Here is an 11,138-nt window from a genome sequence, read left to right on the forward strand (position 1 = left end):
TTTTTATTTCAGTGAAGATGCTTAGGGAACTGTCATCTTGTGATGCATTTGTTCTTTTTTTTTTGTTTACTCATTCTTAAATCTTATATCATCCTATTGTTAAACCTCCACCCCCATTTCTGAAATGCATGGTTACTGTGTGTATACAGTGTGTGTGTGTGTGTGTGTGTGTGTGTGTGTGTGTGTGTGTGTGTGTGTGCGTGTGTGTGTGTGTGTGTGTGTGTGTGTGTGTGCGTGCGTGCGTGCATGTGTGTGTGTGTGTGTGTGTGTGTGTGTGTGTGTGTGTGTGTGTGTGTGTGTGTGTGTGTGTGTGTGTGTGTGTATATATATATATGCTGTGTTATATTGCTGATATATTAGTGGGAAAAACTGTAAGCCGATCTTAGCACCAGGGTCCCGGGGATACAAAGCCGGGATCAAACGTGCGAGAGCTGGAGACAAAAGGAGCTGCGTGGGGGCACTGGGATGCTTCTTCTGCTTAATCTTCCGTCCCTCCCTCACAGATACGGGGCTCTTTGGCAGGCTCATGCTGGGAGGGCATGGGGAGCACGGGGGAGTGCAACTTGAGAACCAAGGAGGCTGACTTTAGGCTGCCCTTCAGACAAGCCACTCCTTGGCGTAGTTTGGTGTGATCACCGGTAAATCTTTATTAATTTTAATTGGAGCCCCCATTTAAAAGAGCAATTAAAGCGGATTAATCGAGCCCATCCCGTATAATGTCTTCTGTTAATTAGTTTGTCAGCACTGTTTTAATATCGCTTAATGACTTCATATTTCAGGGATGACATTAAAGGGATGCTGAAGGAAAAGAAATGGCCTTATCACAATGCGCTGCTTTAATGGGAGATGTCCCCCACCAGCGGGCAAGGTCAGGCCCGGTGGCCGCTGGGGAGGGAGGGCAGGCTTCAGGGTGGCACCAAGCACCAGCCTCCAGGGGGACGCTCCCCCACACACATACACACTGTCACACATTCACTTACACTCAAACACTCTCGCTCATGCTTACTCTCTCTCTCTCTCTCTCTCTCTCTCTCTCTCTCTCTCTCTCTCTCTCTCTCTCTCTCTCTCTCTCTCTCTCTCTCTCTCTCTCTCTCTCTCTCTCTCTCTCTCTCACTCCAAGTCATAATTCCCACTAAGCGGCTTGTTGGATTGTGTTCTATAGTCTCCCGGTTGCGTGGCTCTGAGTCTCTGGTGCAGTGTTTGAAAACACAAGACCTAAAGAAGGGGCTCGGCGGAAGCAGATGAAGGAGGTTGGAAAGGTTGCATAAAGGGTGAAAACTTTCCTTTTTCTTTGAAGTCGGTCACATTTCGGTGAGAGCTCCCTTTTCTCGCCATCGCAACCCTGTCTGAGTTACAGAGGAAACGAACCAAAGATCAAGACACCAGAGACACCACTGACAACGCACACAACTCTGTTGTCATGGTCTGTCCAGTGCACTGGTGTTATGGAGACATAACATAATACATATTCCTACAGGATCCAATGAGGTGTTTCTGCATGAGAGAATGCTCCTTTGTTGGATATTGTTCAGTTCAATTCTCTAGTCTTCTCATAAATGTGATTTTAGTAGTTAGTTAGTCCCCCGGCCTGTGGACCTCCCATTACAGGACACTCAGGCAGAGACAAGTTGAAAAAAAAACAATAAAATAAATAATAATAATAATAATAATAATAATAATAATAATAATAAAAAAAGGCTCATCCAGCTTATTGCATCTCTGGCTGGCTCACATCCCTGCTAATTTGAGTGTGCCCTGCTAATTTGAGTGTGCCCACCTCCACTCTCCCCGGCAGATTCATAAATCTCATTCCCATTATCCCGCTAATTAGCCGGGATTACAGGAGCATGTAATGCTCCCGCTTCCCAATAGATTGATTGGAGGACGGTCTCTTTGTTTTGAAATCACTTCCTGATTGATGTACAGAGCCCTAGTTTGCAATTGTAATAGCCCAGATGTTAACAATCAAATGCGTTTCCGCTCCAGGAAGTAACAGTCTGTCGTGGAAGAGGAGCCAGCCAAGCATGTAACGACACATCACAGGAGTGTGGGGAAGGAGGGACCAGGAGGAGAGGATGGAGGGATGGAGGGGGGGAGGTGGAGATACTGGAGCCCTGGCTTGTATGGCTGTCGAGAGAGAAGGAAGGGGCATATACTGTATACAGTAAGTATGTCCACTTCCATGCCTCGTATTTGTTATTGGACACACAGTATTGGCTGGTTAGAATGAGAGAGCAGAGATACAGAGATGATTACCTAAGTCGCAGACCGATGGCAGAAACGGGCTGTTTTGCGTGTTTGATCCAGTTTGACGCCTTCGCTTCTCTGGAATCCGACTGTGGCCTCAAACGGCCACACCATAGGTTTCAGGGCCAGCTGCTCGTGATGTGGCCCCTGCTGCCTTAAGAGGTGATCCTCTCTGCAAACAGTAGAGGGCACTATTGTCTTACTGAACCCACTCCCGCCCTCCTCCTCTCCTCTCTTCCCTTCTCCCATTTGTTTTTTTCCTCCCCCCTTACCCTTCACCAATAAATCACTTTCCAGGATAGTTAATGGATATAGAAGCAGATCATGAGTGAGCTATCTACGGGGCGATAATTTAAGTGAAGATCCTCACACTGATTGTAGTGAAAGGTTATTTATTTCAACAATAATGCAGGACACAGAGGGGGGAAATCTAGGCAAGATTACCGGCTGGGATATAAACGCCGGAGCGCTCGTCTCCAGTAGAGCAAGCGTGTAAATTGGGTTCACTTTCCCCAATGAAAATATGGAGTGCAGTTTATTTCGACTTTATGCACATTGAAGGGCTGTGCCTCCCTCTCAAGGGTGGCTGGGGAGAGAGAGATGGCTGTGTGTGTGAAGGGGAGGGTGGGTTTAGACCTTGAAAATGCCCCTTTTGTCCCTGAGTCTCTGGGAAGGCTGAACTATAGAGGTATGGGCCCCCATCCACTGGTACCCACTCTCCTCTAATTAAAAGGCATGACAACAATAAGGAGAGGCTTTAAAGCCACGTTGGCTTGAATAATGGACAGCATGAGCAACGGCTCTTATACAGCCAGGACTGAGGTGAACTGTGTGTGTGTGTGTGTGTGTGTGTGTGTCTTATATACACAGTGGTGCTGGGCAGTATTGATTGAGTGCCTTGTGAGGAGAACCCTGGGGCACAGACAGCAGCTCGGTACAGATACTCTAGCTCTCTCCTCATGCAGAAAAATGCGTGATTAGGGCCCAACTGACATGTCTGAAAAGTACCGCAGAGAGAGGAGGAAATAGCTCCATATGCTATCCCATGTGGTCACAGCATCCCTAAAGTATGGCACCACTGAATGACTGGTTATGCATCACACGCAATGGCCCTTAATCACATGGGCCTGAAAACAATAGCATGGAGTCGCTAACGCGAGTCGATGGCAACATACTGTATAGGGGACTTAAAAGCCGCAGCCTACATTGTTCAGTGCACATGGGTATGCAATGTATACTTTTACATGTCTATCATGCTTCAGGCTCGCAGCTATCCTGTCAGCCGAGATATGCATCAGACATGGATCCAATACTGCAAGAGATATATCCTGTGGGTGCGGAATGAGAGCCCCCGAGCGGCATGATAAGCATTGTCACGCAGACATTATGTATGGATCTATGCTATGCTCATGCTAAACGCTGTAGCAGGCTCCGGCTGACTTTACCCAGGCAGGGTGGGAGGTGAATTCCCCTGACCGGCACCGGTGTTTAGGCATGAAAGGATTAAAGCGGCAGGTCTCCATGTTGGAGTAGGGAGTCTGAGGAGCCAGCGGGACACTCTCAGAGGGGGACCTTGTATGGGGACTCCTGGGTTGGGGCTCACCGGGGGGGCACAATCCCCAGATGGGCCTGCTGATCAGACTCCTTCCCTGGGGTGTGGGAAGCTACGCAGCCCTCTCATTGCAGCCTTCCATCCAGATGGGTGGATCACAGGTCAGGCTGATCCCAGACAACTAGCAGGGGACGTCCTGGTGGCTGGTCCCAGGGGACAGGGACAACAGGGAACCAGAGAGGGGGACCCGCCTGGGACTGGCAGCTGCAGCCCTGCCTAGACCACTCACACCTCAGGCTGTACCTGCTGCTCTGCTTGTGCCCTACTGGCATGTGACAAATGGTGACATGCTTCTGCTCTCCTGGCTTTGTTAGATCGCCAGCCCCGATTGAATGTGAAACAGCAGGCAGCTCTCAGATCTGTACGTCTGCAGAGAGACAGAGGGGAGGAGAGAGAGGGAGGCAGACTTGTCCCTGAATGTATTGGTACAATTGCAAAAGAAAGTGATTTCATCTGTACACATAAATGTATGTAATTTTCCACCTTTTTTTTGGGATTGTGGAAATGAGCATATGGCCTGCCATCATTGTATTTACATATGGATGAGATTATTTATGTTTTCATGCACACCGTTGTCTTTATTAGAATGTGCAGCTGAAGCTGTTCAAAAGAGAACCATATTTCATAGACGAGCAGGGAGCCTTCCTGAGGGCCGTGAAGACGGAAAACAAGAACGGAGACAAGCCCAGCCTTCCTTTGAACTTCCAGCAGCCTTTATTAAAAGTGTGGCATGATTGATAACCTGTCAGTCATTGGAATAATCAGGACCAATCCCGTCGCTCGCAGCCAGCTCTGCTTCCCTCCCTCATTCTTTATACCACTATCACCCCCAACACATCCACTTGCCATTGAAAACCTGTAATTGAATGAGTTTTTGTCATTATTTTTGATTAATCATATTAATTTGTACTAATTAAGAGATGGTTGGAAGTGATGACAATTAGATTAATGAAATTAGTTTTAACTTTTTTCACCCAACCTTATATGGGAAAAAAAAGAGGCAAATCAGACCAGGCCTGTTATGAAACAGTTGGCAATCTGGATTTTGGGACTAATTGAATGTCTGATTTTATTAATGATGAAATTTATAAAAGTCCTTGAGGGGGAAATTAACGCAGATTCAGCTGCTAAGAGTGGAAAATTAATTAAAATTCCTGGAGATATTCCTGTCGTTAAACGCACAGCCCCCCCCCCCCCCCCCCCTGGTTAACCCTGGTCTTGCTGTGAGTGGCTGTGGTATGTGGACATAGGGGCTCCCCACATAGGCTGAGGGGAGATATATGGGATTTTAAGTGGTGACAAATCAAAGGGCTTTGAGGATCCCTCGATTAATTGTGCCATCTTCAATGGAGGGGGGGGCATCTTAAAATGTGATTGGCTGGCCACTACACCAATCAGCAATGGGAAAATTATACCGATCACCCTAAAGCCATTTCTTGGCATAAAAGCTGCACAGGACACTAGACATACGAGAGGCAGATTTTCCCATCACTTGTACCAACTCCATGGACTCCGGCCTATGATCGCGCATACGCTTTGTACTTCCTCGTTGAAAGATTAAGCGTCAATTCATGAAAACCTCTCTGTTCAATGTGAGTCTGTTTTTTTTGGGTCCATTCCAAGCGGTCCCCATCCTGGTGCCTGGCCGAGGGCTAGTGATTGACACCCAGGTCAACCCCTGCCACTCCGGGTGCAGTGGGGGTCTGACACTTGTGTTCCGTGGGCTCTGCACGCTCCTTCGTCTCTGCATATTCACCAGGCTGTCTCCCTTCTCCACAGGCCAATTCATAATTAACAGCTGTTGGCTTGTCAAGAGTGGCCCTGGCCGTGGCACACGCATATACATTTATATTCACTGAGAAGACCCCCGTGCCATGGATGAATTTCAGGGGCCATGAACCCATCGTCTCCTACTGAATGATGGACACTCACCTGAAAGCTCAAACACCACACTCAGTCAACCTGCTCTGCCTTCCCACCCCCTCCTCTCTCTTTCCCTCTCCTCTCTATATCTCTCTCTCTTTCCCTCTTCTCTCTCTCCCTCTGCCACTCTCTTTCTCTCCCCCTCTCCCCCATCTCTCTCTTCCTCCCTCTTTTCCTCTCTTTCCCCTCTCTCTTTCTGTCCCTCTCTCTCTCTCCCTCCCTCCCCCCTCTCTCTTTCTCTCTCCCTCTCTCACATCCTCTCTCCCTCCCTGCCCCTTTCTCTCTCCCCCTCTCTCTCTTTGGCTCTCCCCCTCTCTCTTTCGCTCTGCCTCTTCCCCATATCTCTCTTCCTCCCTCTTTCCCTCTCTTTCCCCTCTCTCTTTCTCTGCCCCTCTCTCTCCCTCCCCCTCTCTCTTTCTCTCTCCCTCTCTCACATACTCTCTCCCTCTCTCCCTCCCTCCCCTTTCTCTCTCGGTCCCGCTCGGCCCCTTCTGCCACCGTGTCAGGAACTTTTGCATAAAGTCCTTTCTGTCTGGCCTGTGCGAGGCGGTATACGAAAATGAATAGTGTCCGCGGCTGGGCGCACTGCTGCATGTGTTTGTCATGCCTGTTTAGCTGAAGTTGAAATGTAAATATAGACTGCGGGAGATCTCAGCCACGATAGGCTGCTTGAAATTCTAATAAACAAGTAGCTGTCCACCTGTAATAAATGATACCCATAAAAAAGGGTGATTCCTTGAGCAGATAAAGATGAAAAGTAATTGTTTGTGCTCACACAAAATTAATCAGATCAAAACAGGGGCAATCATTTTAAAGAGACACCAGACCCATAAAAAAGGCAAAGCTGTGATAAAGTATTGGCTATCAACCTAGTCTGGAGGTTAGCATTACAATAATATGGAGGGCCGGTATTCATGTGGCTGGAGATAGGATTATTGCATATATTCAAAGAGGGGGGAAATGTTTATGGTACGTACAGTATATATCCAAGCAGAGACTCACAAAGACACACCAGGCACAAGGTCACAGTGTAGCTACTGTATCTCAGCTCAGGCTGAATATCATCACTCCACTGTTCAGACTCAAGTTACTAAACTACATAACTACAGTATTAGATTTCTTTTTTTTCCTTTTTTTCTTTTTACACTTCCACAGCATAATATCATAATCTGTTTACATAATGACTATACATGACCATCAAACAGTTTGCTGACCGTGGTATATTATGGCATATTAAAACCATTAATGTATTACATAAATTCAATTCATAATTCATATAGGCATTAATTCAGCCAATGAATAAAAGTAGGCATAAATAATGTATGAATGATGATGAATGAATGATCACGAGGACCTATTTACTCTGCATCTTATCAAACGGCTACAAAACTATAACTATGTCCATTTGTCCAAGGTTTGCGCGTTTGTATTTATATATATATATATAAAACAAACAAAAGAGATCATCATCGATCATCACCTCATTGGAACGAGGACCACGTCCTTAACGCTTTGCTTTGTCACGGCTGCCATCATCACTTGTGTTGTAACTTAAACACTTGTGGTGCCAGCCAGAGGTGTTCCCCTCCCCCAGCTGCCACAGTAATCAACACACAGTGTGTGCCATCCGGTCTGAGGGCCCAGATATGATGGACCACCTGGACAGACGAGAGGCACAGTAAACAGGGTTATTTTCACAGCTTTGATATGCTAAGCACACACACAGAAACACACGCCGGACAAAATGGCCAATTTCCCACTGCAGCACATTGAGCTGTTTCAATGGTCAGGAAATAGAGGAGTTATTCAGCTCCTCTGCGCTGGCCGTGGTCCTGGACTCTTTGTTTACCGAAGCATCGGAGAGAGACCCTGATGCACACAGACAACATTGGAGTCCAGTGCCCACTGACATACCTTGGAGACCATCCATTGAATATGTTCCAGCACGAGGATCGCAGATAGTTCACTATGCATAATAGGCATTTATATACGTTTGTAAATCTACAAATACTTTAGCTGTGTTTTTCTATGCCTGTATATATGATATCAGATAATTTCCCACTCATATGGAGAGTATATCCCCTTCCCCTTCCTCCAGTGCTGGGCAGTGCAGGTATAAAAGACTGGTGCTGAACGGACAGCTCCTCATCTTCAGATCCAGCTTCACACGCAGGCCTCCCATCACTTCACTGGAACACCATCATTTTGGACTGTGCTGTTGATAAGAGTCTTTGACGTTAACCCCTGTCATTCTGGACTGTCCTGTCGATAAGAGTCCTTGAGTCGTTAACCCCTTTCTTCCCTTAGAATCACATTAGAGTGCAAAGCTGCCAAACCAAAGTACAATGAACTCCGAGAGTGTCAAACGGGAAGTGATCAACAAGTCTTCCATTTAGCAGCTGTCCTAATTGAGTGGATGATGAGGCTTGGTCTTCTCTGGAGGGTATTGTGTGCTTTGGCAAGTGTCTCTTCTAGTTACAGGGAAAAGATTGCATTTGAAAGGGGGGTGGGGGGCAGCCAAAGGCAGCACTTGTGTTAAACTCTTAACGCAGACCAAATTCCCTGCTCTCTTTATTCTTGTCTGGCAGGTTGTAATGGAGTTAATTGTACAATAAAAGCTATTCTCTAAATCATTTCCTCTCTGTCCATACAAGATTGATCACGGAACCAATCCTTCCTACTGCTGTAATTTTCATATTTAATGAGCGTGACTCCAAAACTATTACACTAATTAGTCAAATCTCACATATCGCTAATGATGCTCGCAGTAATTAATATTGTATTTAATTAAAAAATGACCCATTTCAATGGCTCGCACGCAGGCATCGTCGGTTGGTTTGCCTGCGGGGTGGGGGGGGGGGGGGTGGATAGGGGGGTGAATGCAGAGGGAGGATGGGGGTTGGGCAGTTGGACAGCATGGTGGAGATGGATAGAGAGCTAGAAGAGAGGGGGGGGGGGGACAGGTGTAGGTGCTGTGAGTGGCTCTCTCTCTCACTGTGCCACTGCGGCTACCCAGTTTCCTGCGGCATATGTCTATGTGGTTAGCATGTGCTCAGAACCCCTCTCTCGCTCTTTCAGCCGAGGCAGCCAGCCTGTGTGATTTATGTGGGGCCCCTGTTCCACAGTGCATACACTGGAAAATCTCCAGTTTACACAAGAATTGCCTGAAAAATGAGATCTGTGACTACATTCTTTTCATTAGCGGCTTACGCTAGCGTGGAGCCAGGGAGCCTGTGAGCTCCTAATGACGCGCGCACAGCCCCACAGCCTCCCAGCTGCTCTCAGCCTCTCTCATTACCAACAACATTCATGTCACAAACACTCTTATTTAATTTCCGCCACAATTAAAGAGGAAAACAGTCGATACACTTGTGCTGCTCGAGGCAGCAGTGCTGTGTGCGCCACAGCTCAAACTAACTGTTTGTGTAACACACACACACGCGCACACGCACACTCACAAACACTTGATATTCTAACAAAGAGAAGCTATAAACAGCTATACAGTTGATATTGTGGACTGTGCAATATGCAACTGAATAGCTCCCTGATAGGAAGGAACCTTATAGGAAGGAAGTCTTGCTCCAATGTTCAGTACTATGTATAGAGTACATACAAGAGATATTCAATCTCCCTTATTGCATGACAACATGCAAACACCAGCAACCCCCCCCCCTCCACACACACACGCACGCACGCACGCGCGCACGCACACACACACACACACACACACACACACACACACACACACACACACACACACACACACACACACACACACACACACACACACACACACACACACACACACACACACACACACACACACACACACACGCACACACACACACACACACACACACGCACACACAGCCACCCGCCTCCACCTCTCCAGCCCATCAGTAACAAACAATGATGCTCTGTTCCCGGGCAGCGGTTCACTTCTCTTATCTAAATAAGATTTAGCCTTCATTTAAACGGGGCCTCCATCAGTTTGGAGAGATGGCAGAGGAGTAGTCAGCAGGATGGAGACCCAGGGCAGCTCATTTTATCTTTATTTATGTCTCGCTGCCTCGCCCTCTTCCCAGCAGCGCGACTGGGTGGTGCACGTGCCACTGCCGAGACGCACTCAACAATGTAATTGGGGTGATGAAAAATTATCGTGATTGGGGGCATTGCTTCTCTCCCACCCCACTCACCCCACCCACTCACCCCACCCCACCAACCCCACCCCACCCCCACCCCCACCCATCCACCCGCTCCTCTCTGGCCTGTGCTCCCCAGCCCACCCCCCCCCCCAGTAATAACATCTCTGGGCCCATCTGTCACTATCTAATGTGACAAAGTTTTTATCGCATGTATTAAGGCGGCCAGATTAAAAAGTAAATACGGCAATCTCACCAGGCCGCCGCGCTGGCAGGTTATGGCGCATTTCACGGTGGCCTGAGCACCTCATCAGTGTTCCGCCGCCTGTGCCCCTGGCAGGGAAACAAACAGGCCCCCGGGGAGCACAGCCTGGGGGGGTGGGGGGGGGGGTTAGGGGGTTGCGGTTGGCTGCAGGGGAACGGGGGCGAGCATAGAGAGAGGAGGGGGGAAGGGGTATTGGAGGAGATGTTAAAGGATACCATTAATGTTATATGTCTTCCTTCCCCCAGAGGTAGACAGCAGCCTCTATTCCCCCTTTGTTCCCTCTGCGTTCTCCCCCTCGTCCCGTCCATGGGTTGAGAGGGTGTGGAAGGAGCTTGAGGAGATTGCAGAGGGAGAAAAGAGGGGGCAGAGGGCCTGCCCACCTGGACACCGTACCCGTACAGGACCTATCTCTGGAGCGACTATGTTAGCAGCAGAGCATGCGGGGGGAGGGGACGACGACGACTAAAACAACCAGAGGTTGTTGATTATTTTTCCTGCAAACCCCTGGCCTGCTCCTTCCAGGTGACCCTGCCACAGTTGGACCCTCTCCCGTCCTCCGCGTCGTCCTCTGCACCTCCTTGCGCATTACTGTACCCATGGTCAGTGGCTCAGTGCTAACGGTGCGTTCTCCATCTGGCCCATCCACCGCGGCTCTGCACTCAGGAGGAACACGCGCCGGCTCCCGGTACTGGGGCCGGCAGATGGGGAGCTGAATGGAGTGTGCCTCTCAGATTAGCTCCTGTAATGGCTCATTTGGGCTCCTATGAGGAGATATTAGCACATGTGTTCCATACGTCTGTGCTGAACTCCATTACGCCGCCAAGAGAATCCTTCATAGACACAAAATGCACACCTCACGAGTCATCTTAACAAGAGGAGGGGGGGGGGTGCGCGTGCGCGCAAGGGGAATGGCGTGTGAGAGAATTCCCAGAAACGTAACAGCAGAAGG

The sequence above is a fragment of the Notolepis coatsorum genome (assembly GCF_963971535.1).
Source record: "Notolepis coatsorum genome assembly, chromosome: 3".
In the NCBI taxonomy this organism is placed as follows: domain Eukaryota; kingdom Metazoa; phylum Chordata; class Actinopteri; order Aulopiformes; family Paralepididae; genus Notolepis; species Notolepis coatsorum.